The sequence below is a fragment of the Apteryx rowi genome, unplaced genomic scaffold (genome assembly GCF_003343035.1).
Source record: "Apteryx rowi isolate R43461 unplaced genomic scaffold, aptRow1 scaffold_240, whole genome shotgun sequence".
NCBI classification, from domain to species: Eukaryota; Metazoa; Chordata; class Aves; order Apterygiformes; family Apterygidae; genus Apteryx; species Apteryx rowi.
Genome location: NW_020448753.1, coordinates 400,709 through 421,527, shown reverse-complemented (window position 1 = coordinate 421,527; position 20,819 = coordinate 400,709).

Genomic DNA, 20,819 nt, shown 5'->3' with positions numbered 1-20,819 from the left:
GGAAATTAGATAACTGCACAGATATGATTTAAGGTCACAAAAATGCCTTCCCGAGCTATTTCACCATTCTTTGGCTAATAGGATGGCTATTTAAAGAAAGAAAGCTCTTTGCAGGGATCCAGTCATTTTGAAGAGGTCTGCTGTGTGATCAGCTTTGGTCGCAGATATTTCTATTCTTATTTAGGGAACAGACACCATCTAGTTATCTCTGCATAACTGAATAGATAATTAAAATATTCATTTCTGTAAGTTCTGATTCTCTAGAATACTTCCAGACTGAGACCCACCAGAACCACACTTGCAAACCTTTATATCTTTTAAATCACCAATAAGAGGGACTCTGTGCTGCGAGGACTGGGTCACAAGCTACTTTCTCTACTGTTAATGGAACAGTGCTTGCACAAGCACAGCCAGGCTGGGTAATCCCACTCATTAAGTGTGCCAGATCCATGAAAAACAGGCTGGCCTTTCTTCCTCTAAGAACCCAAGGAATTAAGGCATACCAATCTTTAGCAGTGAAATATTATGTATGCACAGCTAAAACCTAGAAAAAAGGGGGAAGGGGATGTCCATAACAGCATTAACTCAGTACTTCAGTACTGTTGCTAATATATAGACAGCTCATAAGATATATTCACAGAGATGCAAACCACAAGATATCACACAGCACATCTAAATTCCCTTTCCTGCAGAAATGTAAACTTCTGCATTTCCTTATACAAAATACAACAGTTTTTCATAACGGGAACTTTACTGCATTAGATTAGCTTATTATTTGACCAGATGATTTCTGCAGATATCAACTTTTAACTTTACCCACTGTTCTAGATTGAAAAAATGCATACTTTATCCTCTTCTCTTTTTAATTAAGCAAACTTTTGCCAATACAGTATCATAAGTATGCCCCAGAAGTAGAAATTGTATTTACATAGTAAGTGGAAAGAGACAGGGTTCAGCCACCATAGTTCTCTTGCCCACTGACTGGTCCCATACACGGTACTTTTTGCAGTAAGTCTCAGTAAAAGCCAACATTGCTAGCCTGGAGATTGTAACCTATTGATCAGATGTGTGTATGAAGTGATGAACCAAGGTCCCAGGCTGCCTGGCTAGAAAGACAAAACAAAAAACAAAAAAACCCACACTGCATCTCTATATACCTTAAAAATATGAAAACTATGATAACCTTGCTTTTTTTCTGTACTGTTTCACGGTTTAAAGTTCATGCACCAGCCCCATTTTTTGTGTCCCACATCTCAAATTCAATAAGGGCTGTGTGAGAGACGAATGTACACTTGGCTATAGAGCTATTCTAAACTACAGAGAGGTCGGTGGAAGCTTTCACTCACCCAGGTGAGTGCTGTGGCTACCCCTGGGTACCCCGAGGAAACAGCAATGCTTATGCTCAGACCCACAAGGATGTATGTTCAGCTACTTCTCTACAACTATCTTAACACCGCAGGAGAGAGAAGGCTCCAACCAGTGTTGTGATGAACAGCGTATCACTTTCCCCGACTTTTTGCTTTTCCCCCCACATTGCCATCTGTTGCTGCTTGAGCCTTCAGTGTCCTTGATGCTGAAAGGATGCAGGCAGCATCTTCAGAGCAGGAATTGGGCATGTTTCATTCTGAAAGTCAAACCGTATCGGGTGACAGCTCTAACTGGGGAGGACCACACAGTTGGCAGCTCAAGGATTGAGGGGTGTAAACTTGGGACCATCGCACTGTGGTCGCTGTGTGGGAGATCGGTGCTTACATAGAAAGCTAGTCTTACGTATGAGCTGTGTGTTCAGATATTTTTTTCTCTGATGTCCCTGAATAACCTCATCGCTGCCCCCTAAAAAAAGGGGTAAGCGCACATGATAGTTTGTGCTTGCATTTGTTGATGTGATCACAATGAATTTTACTCGGGCTCGCAGCGGAGAGAGCAGATCGCATAGTTCCTCCCTGAGAAAGCTAACGTCCTGCTCGAGCATCAAGACCGACAGAGGACCTCCAAAGAGACCATAAAAATGGCACCCATGCAGATGACCCAAAAAATCAACCTATCACCTATATTCATAGATTTTCAGAGGCTTTTAGAATAATTTTTTTTTTTGTATGCCAAATATTTTTTCATCCAATATTTTAATTATAGAAAAAAACCTTACTAAGTCAATATGCCAAAGCATGGAAAAAGAATAAATGCACGACTGTGCATATAATGATTGGTATACACAAATTACTTTAAACTGTATGAAAATAGTTAATGTTTGATATCTCATGTCTGACCTACTATGTTACATTTTGCCACTTTTGTTCCAAATAACCAAGCTCTATTACATACAAGCCCACATTTAATATAAAGCACCCAGACCATCATTAGACATAGTCTAAAAATTTGAGACACTGAATTTACTCAATTTTGTTTTAATTTCTACTGTATATAGAAATGTTTAGAGTGTGGGCTTTGCTAAAAGATGACAGAATATCATTTTACAATAATTCAAACACTTAAAGACTGCTAAGAAACCTCCACTGAAACGACAGGCCTTGTGAAGCACTTTGAAATGCTGTTTCATCCATTCTAGACAGGTTCAGTATAATAAAATTCATATAATAAGATCATATATTTACAGCACATCAGCTAACCTTTTAAACTATTCCAGTAATCATATTATTATCCAGAATGGGATAAGACTTACAGCATTGATAGCACATGGCCTTTCTGATCTGAGATTTCAGTTCATTACAAGAACCAGAAAATCTGGGAGAACATTCTTGCAAGATGGGATCGTTCTTTTTATCTGCAGTCCTTCTATCACATTGTCTGAAATTCTTTAGCTAACTGGAGCTAACTGAACATTAGCTTCCTTTAAAAACACTGAGCTCAGGAAAGGGGAAACAGCTTGACTGGTATTTACTTGCCAAGATAAATAAAAATGTCAGAGGAAGTGAACATTTTAAAAGATTGGGTAAACATATCCTAAGAGGGTGGCTCACTTTTCCTAGCTTGTTCAAATACCCACATTTTTTTCCATTAAAAAAAACAATGGAAGATAAAATCCACTCAATGGCACTCAGAGCCTACGGTACAGGCTCTACTCTATGAGCTACAATCCTGCTCCACGAGCAAACAAAAGAATACAGCTTCTGCCCAAGATCCACTGTGGTCAGGCCACATTTGATCATATCAGCAGCTACTGTTTATCATCAGTGTTTAGTTCTCTTTTCCTACCATCATTATCTTATGAAGGTGCAGGTAGCACTGACCAGCTGCTTTGTGCTCTCCAAAACACCAGTCAACTGAGAGTGTGATTTAGCCCTGTTTTGATCAGAGTGCCCATCTACTATGATTCAGAGAAGATATTAGTCAATCCAGGCAGTAAACATTATAAATAATTTTATCTATTGAAGTCTGAGCAACAGATAAGGGAGATAGAGCAGCATCATAACGATAAATCAAGGTGCACCGTTCTCCAGCGTTCACTCAGTGACCACAACTCTGTTTGTCACAGTTTGTCCTACTCTAATTCCAAGGCTGAGATCATGAAGGGTCTTCTGATATTCACAAAGAACGTCCTTCAGAAACTTATAAATTTTAACCTATTAATCTTTGTTTTGAATACTGCTTCCCCCTTTATAGGCAAGTAGTTTTAAAACAGTAAGTTCTGCACTCTGCCTTGGCAAGAACAAACATAAGTTAGCTTTCTGCATAGATCTCCACTGTCATACTTCCACTATACTTTCCAGTTTATACTTTCAGGGCTGATGAAACAGGCTCTTTGCCCAGGCTTCTAAAATAGTTAATAACGACAATGTTGGAAACAGACACGAGTTCACTAGAAACTGGATAGAGACACAAACCTGGTGGTTAACAATCTGATTAAAATCAAAGGCTACATAAACAGAAAAAACTATTCACTTGGTGGTTTGGTTCACAAATTTGATTGTTGTAAGAACTACTGTTTGACTTCAAGGACACCACTTGTGCAGAGAGAAGCATCTGGGAAATCTTTGCTAGACAGACTGACAGACCCTGGATTTTTGCCGTGGGCAGAAGTCACTCATCTCGGATATCCTGAGTTGAAGAACATGTAAAAGAATGATGTGACAATACCTGGAAGTAGCGGAGACTGCACAGAAGGAATAGCGTTCACACTACTGACTGGAGGTTGCAAGCGAAGACAGCTTACAAAGCAGACAGAAGGACTAACTGTATTCTCAAATGTTTCAAACTGATTTTGTTCCTGACCCCGAGCACCAGCTATGCTGTGAGTCAGAGGCAAGCCAGAAAACACTTCTGGTATTGATATGCAAACATGTACACCAGGCATCTTGCTTTATTTCAGACTTCCTAGATCTGACACTGCTGTAACAAACAGCTTGTACTAGATGTAGAAACTTCAGTAGCAAAGTGAGTTGCTTGGTTTTTGCTCCTTTGCATACTAATACTTTGGATTCTTTTCCAGCTATTTCATTCACTTCTGCTGATTTCTGAGCTCTAGAATGAAGCAGAAGATGCAGGTAAACCTCGTCTGTGGGATTCTTTATCTTTTCAAGAAAAGGGGGAAAAAGACTAAAACTGAAAGGTAGAATTGGGCTGTTGGTTCAGTCCCTGGCAGAAACAAGGACAAGAATGAAATAGAAGCTCTAGACCTGTAAAGGCTTCTGCAAAAGCTCGAGGTGGTAGGAAGTAGGTGTTTGGTCTGGGCCCATTTCTAGGAGGAATCCTAGTGGGACCATCTGACTCAAATGGACCCCTCTGCAGCAGAATCAGAGAATACATCAACTAAAATCCTCATTTAGGGCTGCTGAATGCATAAGCAAATATTTGAGAAGAAAACTAGTCATCTGCATTTCTGTTCCTTTTCTGCCCTGCTTTCTACTTCAGAAGTGTTTGAAATGTGAATTTTGTGCTCGAAAAGATGGCTGGACTGACAGCTGACACACGGCATGGCCAATGGCATCCAAAGCTATCCTGCCGGGCTCCGTGCTCTGCAGCTTCCCTCAGAGCAGCAGCCAACCTAGACGGAGCAGCCAGCGCCAGAGCCGCCGAGCCAGCAGTACCCACCCACCCCAGAGTCCTCTCGCCACCACACAAAGCCTTCCTTGTCCTCGCTTGCGAGGTACTTGGGCAAGGTGTTCCTCACGCGGCTTTTACTCCATGGCCCCTTTGCTGAGCTCGCCAGCGAAGCTGCCAGGTGGTGCAAAGGTTTTGCTAGGAACTGGATCAAGATAAGCAGTTGCACTGTTTGGATAGTGTGAACTTGCATACTGGATTGTGGTTGTATGTTTTGCTGAGTGAGAAGAATAAGAGTTTCTGAAGCGTGGGGTAGTGTGAAGACATTAACAGAGCAGCCAAGCAAGCAAGATTGGTAAGCTATAAAGTTCAGAGCAAGCACTGGGGTGGGATGCAGTGACAAAGCAAATGGTATTACGGATGAGTCCCATGACAACAGGGCTCAAAGTAACACACAAACAGGAAGGGAAGGAAGGAGGAAAGGATAGCTGAATGAAATTTAACCATGCAATTATTTTCTTTGGCTTGTTTCCTTCAACCCAACCTTTTACGTTTCCGAAGGCTAATGTTTCTATCACTCCAAACCCCGAGCAATGCTTTTGAAATTCATGTGCGCTACCGGCTTAGTGGGGGAAAGGCACAGAGAAGCTATTCTATGGGAATGCAAATGGATTATGCATGGATATGGAAAAGAGGGTGCCACTTTCACCTCCCCGTTTCCAATCTCAGCAGTGCTGGTACTGATAACACATGGGAGTTTTATTTTTCCTTTAGCCTATTCATCATGTTAATCAAAAGACGCACAACATCACAGTTATACTAACATGTCCTACAGACAGGATCCAACTAGTAAAGTCTTACCACCAGTAAATATTTTCATATTGCCCTTCACTGGAAAGAAACACATCTGAAGCCAGCCTGCTTTGGCAGCAGTGATCCAACAAGGAAAAAGAAAGCAGTGTCTAAAAAGCAACATCCTGTTCCCCCCTGCTGCTTTGGGACAGAATCCAAGACTATTCTCAGGATGCAACACTGGAAGGGGCACGCAGCTGAACCAGCACCCTGTACGGCGCACGCTGAGCACCGAAACGACCGCACAGCCGCGCAACAGGCCGGTCCTCACGCCGCCCTCTCTGCTCCCCGCGCTCTCCCCTGCTGATCGCTGCCTTGCAGGCTGGATCCGTTCATTCTCTTCTTGGCCTAAATCTTAGGAAAATACTGTTGGAGGGCAAACACCAATATTAAACTATCTGCCTCAAGCCCAAACAGGTCATCATAGCCACCCCCTTGCCTCCCAAGAAGCTGGGTCTTCCCCCCTTTGGCCTCCAGCATAGTTGCACTATAGTTGCACTGCAGAGCTACTGTTTAACTGCTGCTTCTTGTATCTGCAAAGTGGACTTTAGCTTTGCACTAAAGCTTGGGAGAACTGGCAAGACCGAATTATATTTTCATAACATTCCTTTTTCTGTTTGTCTGTAAATATGAGGTGTTTCCATTATTTTGATTGCTATGTTAATTATTAAAAGTTCAAAGAGAGTTCAACTGTCTCTCTTCTGTATTTTAATAATACAGAAGTAAAAAGTGGGAGGCAGTTAAGTTATATTGTAATATATAGCATATGATTACATCCATTTAAGTAAAACTGTCAGTTCAGCATTGCCTACAAGGCATTATTTAAGTGTAACTCACTTGGAGATCTGGTTTCCCTTTAAATAGCTAAAAATGTTTTCAGACCCCGTATTCTGCAGATATCACGTATACAACATAAACAAAAAAAAAAAAATCACTCATTGCTAAATATTTCTCTTTCTTACTGTTCAAGTATGTGAAATACGTACTGTCTAACCTTCCTAGGCAGCTGTGCGAGCGCAGCACTGGGAACCAAGGGTTTCTAGAAGCAAACTCTGCCTCTAATATCAACTTTCCTCTGCAGCTGAACAAACCACTCTGCCCTCTCCCTCAGTCTTTCCGTCTGGAAAAATGAAAGCATTTCCATCTGTACTGTGGGTGCCTCTGCTATGCATGTAAATCAGTCAATGTTTATAAAATGATTTGAAGATGAAAAGTTAGACACTTCTGATTTAATGCATTTAGTTAGATTTTTGTGGAACAAAACAAAACTAACAACTCCCCCCCCAAACCCAGCTTCATCAGGGATCTCATCCAAAGTCCATGAAACTCAATTTCCTTAAGGTTATGGCAAAGGCACCTCACACCTGAACTTAAATACGAAGGAGTTCTCATTGCAATTTAAGACGAACATCTACCAGCTATCACAGTATAAAGAAATCACAATAAAACCCAGCAGACTGAGCTCTCCCCCCCCTTCCCCAAACCACATCTTAGTCGCATACCTCCAAACTCCACTACGCCGAGTAGCGACTGTCAGCACCCAGCTTCGCACCTCCTCGTGCGGGGCAGGGCCGCTCGCCAGGCCGGGAAAAGCCTGCAGATGCCACCAGCTCGGCACCCGCTCACACGAAAAACTACACTTTCTAGCAAAGTGGCGAAAACATTTCCTAAACTCCAGGCCGCTCGTTCTTCACATGGATTGCAACCGTGTCTTTTGGAGGCCTAAAAGAACCAGGAGCCTGGACTAAACAGAATTTCAGCAGGATTCAGACGGCTATTTCATGCAAGCCCCTTGGAAAATGGCAGCCAGCAGCTGTTCCTTCACTTTGGCAAATCTGGCCGTCTGAGGAAGCCGCCAGTTATGCCGTTTCTTACGACGGGCATTGACTTAGAATTTCGTCTTGCTGAAAAGCAAGTATTCGCTACAGGAAAGCTTGGGATTTTCACTCTCATCTCCCTTCCCATGCTTCAGGAGGTAACTTAATTTTCTATTTTGTGCAGCAGCCTGACAACCTCCTACATTTTCTTTGACAAACCTGAAGTTTCTGCTTCGGCAGGAGTCCCCTCCAACAAACACAACGGCTTCCAACTGGTGGAAATCTCCAGAAAGTTACGTGACAAAACAAGAATCAACTTGCCTGTAAAAACTGTTTTTTATTTCTCCTCTTAATAAGGATTTTTGCCCAAAAACATGAATCTCCCTCTGAAGGTTTCAACAGCGAATTTCGAGGGCGGGAGACGGTGCCCACTGGGCTCGCAAGCTACCAACCCCTCTTCTGTGCATCCACACAAAACTAGTGTTATTTACATCAAAAAATTCTAAGTTTGTTGACAGACTAATGAAAAAAATGCTCCGGCTTCATGCTGACGCAGGGTTTGCCCTTCATGAACACCGTTTCAAAGTGCCAACTGCGTGTACGTAAATTAAGGGGTTTATGGCTCTACTGCTGTTCAGCGCGGGGGCCTTCCACTTTTCGCTGGAGTTCCTCAAGCAGAAAGCGCGTGACTTGACCAGCAACAATATGAGACGTGGCTTCTCTCGCTCCCTCTACAAAAATAATGATTTCACTAAGGAGGACTCAAGTCCCCCAGGCCCCCTCCTAACTTCTGTACTGAATAAGAAACGTTTACATCCAACTTGAACAATCTTTAGCATCCAGACTACAGTAAAACCAAAAACATGTATGTGAAAAGCTCCAAATTGTCAAGCATATAATCATGTATATAACTACAGGCACAAATAGTTCAGTTCTAATGAAGCTATGCATTTATAGATTCAAGACCTACATTTTTTCTTAAACTGAAAAATGGTAGCTTCTACTCTCATTTAACTTAGAAAAAATGTTTTAAGGTATTTATTTCAGAAAAAAGAATTAGGAAAAATTAATAATTTTTAAGGCTACCGTGTTTAAAACTAAGAGATAATCTAGTGAAGGAAAAAGTGATTCTTGGCAGTATTTCTGTCTTCATCAAGCACTTCAAAAGGAAAAAAAAGAAGGCACGAAACAACGCAGTTTCCCATTTGGTGGCTGGGCCCATGGACGTTGCACACCGGTGCGCTCTGCGAGGAGCGCCGTGGCGTTCAGGAGCCCAGCGCACACGGGCAGACGCTCGCTAAAACCCCGCGCCGCGAGGCAGGAGCGGGAGGGCCGCCCGTCGCTCCCCGCGCTGCGCGGGCGCCTAGGCTGGGAGCGAATGGCGAAGCGCAGGGGGACGGGAGAACCTGCACTCGCAGGAAGCCCAGCTGAATTTCCCTCCGTGACCTTCTCAAAGTGACAAATCCTCTCACCCCCAAATACCCTTTAATCCATCGACGCAACACTGCTGACACCTCTCCGCCTGCATAAAGAAATTCCCTACTTAGAAGTCAGTCTCATTTCCTCCCCCCCCCAAAAATCAGACCACCAGTGGACTTTTACAGCGTATAAAACTTGGACTCAAATTTACTGTTTGCATATGATCCCTAGCCAGTCTATAGCAGATAAACATTGCTGACATTTATATCAATGAGCATATGACAAGTCAGGCCATTTTTCATTCTGTTTATATAGTTTCTCATAAAACATCTATCTGGCTATGAATTTTAACTTTAACTGGCTGGGCTAGGCTTATGATTTGAGGGAATTTTTCATTCCTTTACTTCCAACCGTACACTTTAGAAGAGCCATAAAAAGAGCACCTCCAAATCAAACTGCTGCAGGGAGCCGAGCCCCGGCTCTCGGCGAGGAGCACGCAGGAGCGCCTTGGCTTTTCGAAGGCGAGCGGTGCTCCGTCCTGCCCGGGCCGCTGGCTCCCAGCTCGCCTGCTCCAGCCGTGCGTCAGCCCCGGCAGAACACGGTCCAGCCACGTTCAAAACCACCCACAGGAACAGTTGCTTAGGAAAAAAAAGCTAAGGTTAACACTCCATCCAGCTAAGCTCCAAAGACATTGAGACTAAAGTCTTTTAGATCCAACGGCACTGACAGAAATGAACAAGTTTGCTTCACACAGCTGCTCAGCACAAGGCAGGCATTACCTATGCTCAGGGGATAAAAAATAAACTAAAACACTTAACTCTCAACCACTTCATCCACATGCTCTGGCTTTCCATTATATAACCACCGAACACCTATAGACATAGCCCAGGGTAAGAAATGGGGTTTGGGAACTGTGTGAAGAACCTATTTAGGGTTCTGTCCTGTGAATCCACATGTTCGTGTACACAACAGACATGGGATTGCTTTTTAAAAACCCCAAACATATGCCTTGTTTAATTTAAAAACCCTCCTTTAAAAACTGCATAGATTGCATGCGATTTAATAGAAAGATTTCACTTCCTGAAATATTCTGCTGCCTCTGCTGTAGGATTGTTTATTGTCTTGATGATTTATGTAAAAGCAAATAAAAGAGAAGAATAAATATACTGAGCAACAAAACGAACAGAAATTCGCCGGCAGGATTTCAGGGGGGGCTCGCAGATGATTGACTAAATGCAAATAAGAAACCTGAGCCCACAGTCCAGAATCAATGCTAACAGTCTCCATAACACAATACATCAGCTACAATGACTAACATGTTTATTTTTTGCTGAGAACTTGATATGCATTTATAAGAACAAAACACGACATTCTGTTAATGCTACGCGAGTTAAATGCATGGCTTTCCCTTGAAAAGACTGTTTTTCTGTAATTTTAAGCAAAGCAAAACCTTTGTGCATCACTACTTCAGGCATAACAGCAAGCTACGTAATTAGAAAACGTCATCTGCTGCACCTAGAAAGCCTTGTTTTGCAAGTGCTACCCTTACCCCTGCCTGATACATGCACAAACAGATTTTTATTAGTATTTTCTTCTGCTGGTAGCCTGATACATTAAATCATCATCTCTCTAGCGAAGCTACTGCTGCAGCAACTTCCTGCACTGCATCATTTACCTACCTCTGACTTCATTGTTCCACGGGCCATGAATAAATAAAATCAAACGTCCAGGTGGAGCTGTCACGGTTTCCCTTTGCAGCGGATGTGCAGTAATAATATAAAAAAAAATCTAGCTGGTCCTGCAGGAGGATAAAGCTGGGTCAGTGCCTCGTTATGGAGCAGGGAAGTGCAGGGCTCTTAGCTGACTGATATACTGTACTGATCAGCAAATTTACCTAACGTCGCTGTGATGGGCCGGACCTTGTAGCTTCTGCTCAGCAGCTTTCAGACCCGAACGTGCCCGGAGAAAGACCACATCTCTATGGCAATTCTGGCTAGCAAGCAATCTCATTGCAAGGTCAGTACCCTTTTCAGCCTTACAAGATGTATCAGGCAGCTTAAACAGCAGATGCTAAACCGTACAAAAATGATGCTGCTACATGTGCTTCCCCAGAATGAAACCACTTTCTAAATTTAATACTAATCTCAGGCAATATTCAATTTCTATGCTGCTCAGCCCAACATGTGGTATATTACTGACCTACAGCTCAAAATCTGCAATAATGCCACTGATGCAAAAGTATCAAAATGCAGAAGCCTAAATCTGTGTCTAAGATGATAGAAAGTGTTTTATCTTTCAGTCATCATTATATCCATGTTTTTCTCCTGGATTGTCCTGTTAACCATCACCTAACCAGGCAGAAGCCATATCAGCCTATTGGAGCTCTCACCGCATTTCTTGAACTCTGCCCATCGCCTCAGGCACTTTAGCATATCACAAGTGCCGGACGTCTGCAACGCTTCCTGACTCTAGCCACACGGGCGGGTGCTCAGCACCTTTCACGGAAAAATTTGTCTCTCGGGCTTCTTCAGCCTTGCACACAGATAGAGCCTTTCACATCTCCTTTTACAACACTGGCATGCATATTCTGTGTTTGCTGTTACTGCCACATTTTCCATACATCTTGAAACAAAATCCAAAGCATGGGCTAGATTTGCTGGTCTTTCTTTGCGTAGGGCAGCCCAAGTTAGCTTAGGTTTCAAAATCACAAACTGTAAGACTCAGGAATGTTTTCATAGTTTCCATCTAACCCATGAAACGGGCTAAGCTTTTACTCGAGTTCATACGTCTTTTAGAATAGTTTCAGGACAAGCAAATACTACCAAGCCAACCCCCTCTAATGCTCACTAGTTGCCATGGTTCATACAGCAGCAAATCACAGATGAAGAATGAAAAAAAGCAAAACAGGATCTGTTCAACCAAATCCCACGTCTTTTCCATTACTTTGCCAGAGAGGCTTTGCTAACCCTTGAAAAGGTAAAATTTTGAACAAAAATTTCTTGACTGCTACCCTGGATTTTTGCACACGTGTACAGTAGTAGGTTAGGAGCTTTATATTAACAGTATAATAAATAGAAATACAGTATAATAAATAGAAATACAGTATGAAGTACTGTATGCAGTTTTTCCTCTGTCAGATACCTGTGTAACACTTGTTAGCAGAGTATCTGACTACAAATGATGCTGAATGTATTCAGCTGAGAGATAAGGAGGTCCCCGTTTCTCCATTTGGGATGGAATCGTAGTGAGTTGTTTGACTGAATTTGGAGCCCAAGGATTTTTACAAGGCTCGTACATTAAATTTGCAGAATTAATAAACCAAACCTAGGTTTCCCAAATCTGAGACAGAATTACTACATATTGCTTCACTTCCCTTTTTATCTACCAGACTACCTGTTCATAAAATTACTTTGTTTCATTCAGATTTATTAGTTTTCTAGGATAGTATTATCAATGGTTACTTTCAAAAAGAGTCTGTATCAGGGTAGACAGTTTCCCCCCCACACACACACTTTTTGACAAGCAAATTGCACCATACTGAAAATCACAGGGTGGTTGAAAACCAGACTGTCGTACCCCAGGATGCCATGTTTCAAACCCTCCATATCAAGCCATGCGCGTCGGCTGCTCACGTCTCCTTCCCTACGCCTGGCTGCTGTCCCTCCCTCCGCTGGCTTCCCCATGGGATGGGGACCTGCACGGGGCTGCGGCCGCCAGGACTCCCCCATCCCCAGCTGAGCCGCCGGCTCCAGGGGCCAGGCTGCCGTCCTCGCGATCCCTCCGGCCTCACGGGTCACCTCTGCAGGGATGCATGAAGCAGCTGCTTTTCATGAGACAGAAATAGCATGTTCAGAAGGACTGGAGCGCTGACGCGCATTTTTGGGCAAATTCCTTAGGCAGCCAAGCGAACTCACTGTAGAGTGACGGCTGTGAGTAATGAGCATGTATCTAAAAGGTAAAGGTGGCCACGCAAAAACATCACGGGGGTAATTCAACTAGTGGAGGAAATGCAAAGGGACTAAAAGGATATACAAACGCACCCGAGTGCGAGTCTCCCACCTCACTTTCTTCCTCCCTCCCGAGCCCTCCTGAGGCTCACGCCCACATTCTCCAGAACCTCGCTCTGGCCCGCCGGCCCACCCAGGACCTTGCTACTAGAACGTGGCGGGTCTGGAAAGATGCTTCAGCAGATTTCTGTATAAACGTCATCTGCGACAGTTTGCCTGCTGTGTGATTCCCTCCTCAATGCTGCCGTGTAACTTGTCATCAAGTAACAGAAAACTCTCTGTTCTGGAGTTCAAGGTTAAACATACCTGTTCAAACAAACCAGTAACTTGCACAGGGCTTCCTTGCAGATGGAGAACCACGTCGGCTATGCAGCTTCCCACTCTGAGGCCTCGTGTCAACGTCTCTGGATTTTCTTTTCAGCATACAGGTAAAAAGGTAACAGAAAAAGCTAACAAGTTTAAATTCAAAATCCAAGTGTGCCGCTTTCCAAAATGCACACCAGAAGTCCTTAATAGCTTGCTTACTTCAGTTTTCCCTGTGTCAAAAATGGGAGATAAAATTCTCTCCTTTTGTTAAGCACTTCTGAGCTTTTCAATGGAAAGACGCTGAGTAAGTGCAAAATATTGGAACAGACATTGGTAAGAACAATTTACATCACTTTAGCAAGGATGAAATCACAAGGACTGCCAGTCTTCCTGCTTCAAGACCAGCTGGAGCTGGGGAGAAGTCTCCTGCTGGTATCAGGTTATCTAATTAGCTGGCAGGAGACTGAAGGAAGGCATTCATCCTTCTCCTACATTAGACCTCACGGACTATTAGTCTGACAAATTTTACACTCTGGGAACAGCTCCGTTTCTTGGAGTTATTTTTCTTGTACTGCTGATGTTGTTCGTGAGAGTTCATTTGATTGTCCCGCTTGTTTTCTACTTGAAACCTCCTAATACTTCAAGTGACGTCAGTCTGTCTTACAGCAGATCAGTGGCAATGTCACTAAGAGGATTTGGACCTTCAGGGAACGAATACACCGCTCGGTAAAACACGGGAGCCTGCACAGACACAGGTGTGCAGAAAGCAGTCCAGGCACGAGGAAGCCAAAAGGCCTCAGTGATCTCAGGAATAGGATTGTTAGCAGAAATCCTGATAAAAGCTGCATGAATAACCCTGAAATGACTGCTTGGTTTTTACATAGCACCATTTACCCCTGCTTACATGAACCACACGCATAGCATGTTCGCAGGTAAGTTTCCCTGAAAGTCAAAGCAGAAAAAGTGCGAGATCACACAGTTCTGATCCTGCGTATTTACCACAGTGAAACCAGGAGAACAGTTATGTGTGTCCATCAGAATTACCCCATTGCTAAAACAGACCCTACGACAAGGTAAAACAACAGGAATTTCCTCCAGTGAGCACAGATTTTGCCGTGAAGGGAGGCAGATTGCAATTTGCAGCTAAAAGGACATTTATCTCAAATGCATTATGCTTGCTATCTCCACTTTGGCTCTCACAGTTCATCTGTGTAGTTTGCATTTTGCACGCCTGCCACCCCCCAGGCTTGCGAAACGTGCCAGATGGGCAATTTCGGTTCTATTTAGCCACTGAACAAAATCCATACACAAGCCCTCTTGCCACTGCCTCAGGCATACATGCACACATGCAAAATACGCGTAGTGTGTTTTATATTGTGCTTTAATATATGCTAAGGTAACAACTGCAAGTTCTTACCCAGCGAGAACGCCCCTAATGAAAGCTGTGCCTTGCCTCCACTCAGCCTTGCAATGGCGCAAGCCAACATAGGTGCACTGCGATCAGCGACTGCTGCGGTGCCGCAGCTCTGCTTATGCTGCAACGCATAGGCAAAAAAAGGCCAACCAATTCGCATACCCAATAAACACATTTGCTTTCTTGGGAAAACTTAGCCTTGAGCATTGGATCGTAGCCATCGTATCGTTCCTTCAGCACCAATGACTGCACTCCACAGGGCCAAAATACGCCAGCTTAGGCTATATAATTTACCAGTCTGGCCTAAAAGTTGTTACAATAGCGACAGATTTAAGAGTTCAGAGGTATGGTGTAGGGCTTCCTTGCTCTAGGACGTGACAAAGACGTTTCTCTAGCTCACGTATACAACTGCAGAAGGTCTTGGCATGCTCATGAATTCCTTCCTGTATGTTACAAAACGTATCAATAAGAGCAGACAAACCCTATGCAAATTTTATCTGTTGGGTGCAAGAATTATAGCCTCCCATGGTCATAGGAGAGAAACCAATTCACTCCCAAAAAGTAACTTATTTTGATTATCGTTTCCCCATAGTCTCACCAGAATGTCCCATGATATCATTTTTATGATAAATCCAAACAGTTTCTTTGGCTCTGGAACGCTGACTGCTCAAACAGAGCCGCAGACAGCCCCCGCGTGCTGTCCCCTACGGCAGAAGTTCAGCTACCTTTAGAATAATGCCAAGCCGAGTGGTAGGATATTAACACAGAGAAGGTTTGAAATTAGAGGACAGACAGGCAGGGCAGCTGTAGCTATATTGCTGGGAATACTTTAGCCCTGCAAACAGAGATAAAAAAGAGCATCAAGATATTTCATTACTGCTTTTTGTTAGAGTAGTAATGAATCCTGTGCATTCAGACATATTCTCAGTCTGGAAAGAAGAGAATCTGCTGGGAAATGAAACAAAACTATGAATGCTGTGCTACACGTAAACCAATCTCTTAGGAAACAGAGACAAGGGTGTACCACTCTGTATATCATTTTTTTTCATATTGCCCATTTAGTCACAGAAGAAATGCTAAATGACTGGGACTAGACTTAAACAGCCTGCAGGGTGTGGGTGTGTGTAAATCAGCTGCGTGAAGGATACAGACCTGCTGTGCTATTGAATATACCTTTGTACCTTGTCTTCCACTCCTGACGCTTAAGGTTATACTTTAATAAAACTTGTACTACAGACAAGCACTTTTGTGGTACTATTACATCCAAAATCATATAAAGCATTTTACTCTTCGAGGAACAAAGTTCAAGTTGTTGCTTATTACAGTACCAAATGAAGGAGGCAATAGCTTTTATCACTGTCCCTATTTCAAAGGCAGGGAAACGGAGGCAGAAAACAGTCAACGGCAAAAATTTACGTTAACAAAGAAGAATTGCTGCACACACCACTCCTTTATTAAAAGCTGAAACACAAACAAGTAATGTGTCTTCAAATGCTAAACACCCTTAATACTGATATCTACTGGAACTTGCACCCTGATCTCCTCGCAAATGTTAGTAACTAAATTTTTAAAGACTGTAATCTCAGCGTACGGTAAGGGTTGTGCTGGGCACTTCTCATGTATGGAAACGATCATTACCCCCTGCTTGGAATGATGTTCACTTTTCAGGGAAGGGATCAATTTGCCCATTGATGGATGAAGCCATTTGCTTCTTTTAGTTGGACACTGTCGTACTCACTTGCAACATTATCAATGCTGGCTTTAGAGAGACAGTTTTTGTCGTTTTGCTGTAATTTATTTGATATACATTCACTTCTTTAATGTTACAGTCTCGGCCACATTTTCCTCACTTCCCAGTTGGCAGCTTCGCTGCTGGCAGGCTTTGCATTGAGGGGAGGGCAGGAGACGAGGCACACGAGCCTGACTGCAGCCACCACGCACAATGATCGGAGTGATCGTAAATAAAACAAAACCACCGAGACTAATCGAAAAACTGTCACAACTATAGACAAAATATAATTTGAAAGATAAAGCATATTTGGATGTAGACACAAATATATTTTAAGAAATCCATCAAATAGTTACCTGTTAATATTTTTAATGGAGTATAATTTAAATTGGGATCTAACAATTAGATACTTATGCTTCACTTAACGCAAAGTAGACCCTGTTTCCAAATATCTAAATCTTTTGTAAAAACAGGATTTAAGCTGTTAGTATTTGGTTGCTTTAGAAAAACGTACCCATTTTCTCCACTCCTTTAATGTGCTTCAAACCTAAACTCCGCAACACGGGATAATGCAGAATAAACATCCAGGAGAATGACTATAAACTGCTTGTAAGCTACCATGAAGCTTATCCTGCTTTAAACGTCCATCGAGAAATGTAGGGCAGAGGGAAAGGAATAGCATCAGTTATTGGAGAACGCAGATGACACATCCTGCACAGCTGAGCACTCTCTAACCAAAAATATCCCCCCTTGAAAAAGCTCCTACAACCGATTAACCACAAAATGATTAACTGTACCAATATAATTGTGAATAAAAGAAATGCCCAGGTACAGAACTGGGAAGAAACACTAAGTTAACTGTTAATTCAATACTTGTTTTTAAATGTGAAGCCAGCATAACAGTTTATACCTTCGTAATTGAGAAGACAGCTGCCTTCACGTAAGGTTTTGAATATTTGCGTTAGGTAATACTTCGACATCAGAGACACTTTTCACAAGTTCAAAATGGTATAACTTAATCAAGTAATCCAGCCTATCGCCCCACCTCTTCAGGCTTGCTCCCCTAATGCCCTCCCTCTGATTTTAAGTTACCTAAGTGGTGCTTTTTACTACCGTAAAGCAAGATTGCTTGCAGTTTATAAGACTTGGTTGACACAAAACGTCCCTAGGAACAATCCTGTCCTCAACAGATCTCTGGAAAAAGCATTGCTAACTAGCTTGATCCTGTAAAACACGGAGCGTTCGGGCCCCAGCCGAGCAAAGCAGGCAAATGCATGCTGCCGCCGCACCAGGGCAGCTCGCCAGCCGCAGGCTGCGCTGGCCCCGGGCTGGAGCCCTCCCGAATTCACTGGCCAACAGCAAACCCATCAGCTCTCTTGCTTGCCCTGCTGGTAAGCACGGCTTGCGCACCCTTCCCTCGTCTTCCGTTCAGTTAGTTTTCTGCTTGGTTCTCTTGCTGTGGCTGATCGTTCTCCCACCGCCTCTCCTGCCTGCTCCGTCACCGCCCGTACACAGGGGTTTCCACAAACTCTCTCCTTCCACCTCCGGGAGCACCGTGTTTTACAGCCCCAACCTGACGCTTATGTCTTGCAGCTCCTGTCTCCCCATCTTTCACCTTGCTGTGCCACAGAGCTCATTTACACTAAAACCCCACAGGATTTTTGACCGTCTCCTCCCACTCTTGCCTTTTCTCCTGGGGCCCCGCGTGCCTGCCCGCAGAGCGCTTCCTGGCGGTGACCCACGTGCTCCCGACTCCTTGTCCCTTCTCCCCAGGGCGTCCGGGAGACCAGAGTTTCTAACAGGTACGGCACCGTAAGCACGTCCTGAGAACTACGGTTACTGCTGCTGCTACTCGTTTCCTTTGATTTTTCTTTTCCTTTACTTTACTTCAATACAACTGTTTGGTCAAGAAAATACAGAGATTTTGATCCTTTTCACCAGTTCCCACTTATTTCATCTCCTCTTTTTTGTTTTGCATTTACAGCAGCACAAGAACAATAACTAGGTTTAATTTTCAGGACCTCTGTGTAAATAATTATAACTTGTAAAGGTTTCCCAGCACAGATTGTTCATTTTTATCGCCTAAGAACTGGTTGAAAAGCTATGTTACAGAAAATCATCTGTAGCATGGTTATGTGATAATGACCTTGTCTTGGATATTATTACGACTATTTTAAAAACTGGGAGTTTCTGCCTAATACAGGGTAGTTTTACAGTAACATTGTCTATCCCACCAAGCAACTGATGGAGCAGTACCGTCTTTATGTCTGTGCGAGGTCAGAACTTTAGTTTCTGCTTTGCTGGACAATTATTTGGATTGCCTGACTAGAGTCTTGTGTAGTTCAAGGGAGCCACATTACCTAAAAGATAAATATTCTGTAGAAAATATTTGAAGATATTTTCTTCCAGATGAGGGAATGAAAAGCATCGAGGTTGACAACCTGACATGCTGCCCGCTGGGGAGGGGAGTGCTGCTGGTGTGCTGGAGCTCCTGGACAACGAAGCGGATCAGACAACTGTTCCGGCTGAAGAAATAAACCCTCTTCTCTCTCACAACCTCTTTTTTTGTTGTTGATTTGTTTGGGGTTTTTTTTTCAGCTGGATCAGTTCCCCCACCCGGTTCACGGCACTGCCTCATACACTTGTACAAGAGCTTGTGCAGCAATCACAGCACAGAAGCAAGAAGTGCTTATTTTAGGAGGCAGAGCCCATTTAAATGTGCGTCACGATGACCTCGCTTGCCAAAGAGCAATTATGAGCCAGCCGCAGAGCTAGAAATAGAACTCATGTCTCTTGACTTTCAATACTTGTATAATAATTAATTTTTATTCACTTTAAATAACCCTTTTTCTTCCTGTATTCAGTAAAGAAGAGATGGTTTCTTTCCATCTTTAGAAAAGGAAAAGCGAAGGAAAAAGAGTTAAAGAAATGCAATATCAATATTAGAATAGCAATAAGAATTCTGCTTCCTATCTCCCAAATCTGCATTTGGACCACTCGCCAAGCTATAGTCTCCCTCCTTTCAGAAATGTACTTTCACGTGCCTGAGGATATGCACAAGTCAGGATGTAGAATTTATTTTGGAAAACCCTGAAGTTTTGACACATTATAATTAAAAACTGTTATTACAAAAATTACCCCAAAAGAGCATTTCCATCAAGACCAAATTTGCCTAAAGAAGAGCTGAACCAGGTGGCTAAAGAGCTCCTTGCTTCTCCAGCACCCTTTGCGCTTTCCGGCTTTTAACTGCAGCCTCCTCTTCCTACTCCCTCCCAAAAGCTTAAGAAAAGAACTTGATTTGCAATAACTACATTACATACAACATAAAAAAAATATCTTAAAGGATTTGATCTATGAAATCAAAGATTATATTGCAAACTAAATCACACGGGTCTGGCAGCAGAATCTATATTTACAGATGTAGAGGAGGCAAAGTGCAAGCAAGGAGCCATTTCCTTCTGAAATCAATGCAGCTGGACCTCGTGGAGAAGAGCAATCGGAGAGGGCTGCCTCCTGCCACGGCGCGCCACAGGGGTGGTGGGCAGGCAGACCAGGCAACGGCTTGGGCTAGACCACCCGCGACTTCTCCAGTAGCCTGTTTTAGTCTATTGAAACCTAAGAAATAGCCTATTATAAATCACCCAGTAGGTCTTTGAATCCTTATGGAGACTACAAAAGCCACATAAACACAGATGTATTTCCAAGTAAAAGGAACTTTTACTTGTAAAAAACTTGTAAAACTTGTATATACGTGTAAGTTAAATATGGGCTTAAGAGGCATGCAGATAAAAAAGCTGCTTCATTTTCTTACTAAGCTATTCATAGTGGCATTTTATTTTAAGTTATTCACATGATTTACCAGCACACCTAGCAAATCAGCCTATTTCCTTTGGCTCCCTCCTCAAACAACAGCCCTGCAGCCCAACCGGCACTGCTACGCACTTAACCCAAACGTGGAGGGTGGTTATTCCGTAGGTACGGATGGCCATCGTCACGCAGCCAGGGTCCGACTTACTGCTATGACGAGATGACCAAGGCAGCCGCAGCCGCCCCCGTCGTCTGCCCGGGGCGCAGAAGGGGCGAGCAGCAGGCTCTGCTTCCTCGCCCGTGGTCTCCCTCACCCCGCTCGCTCCCGAGGGCGCCGTCAGCTCGCGGCCGGGCTCCGCTCCGCGGGAGCCACCTCATGCAGGCGTGCTCGGCCCTCGCAGACCCGCTCGGGAGGTGGCCGCACCAGCACGCATGGTCGCTGGCCACGTCCTGTGCTAGCGCTAGGCACC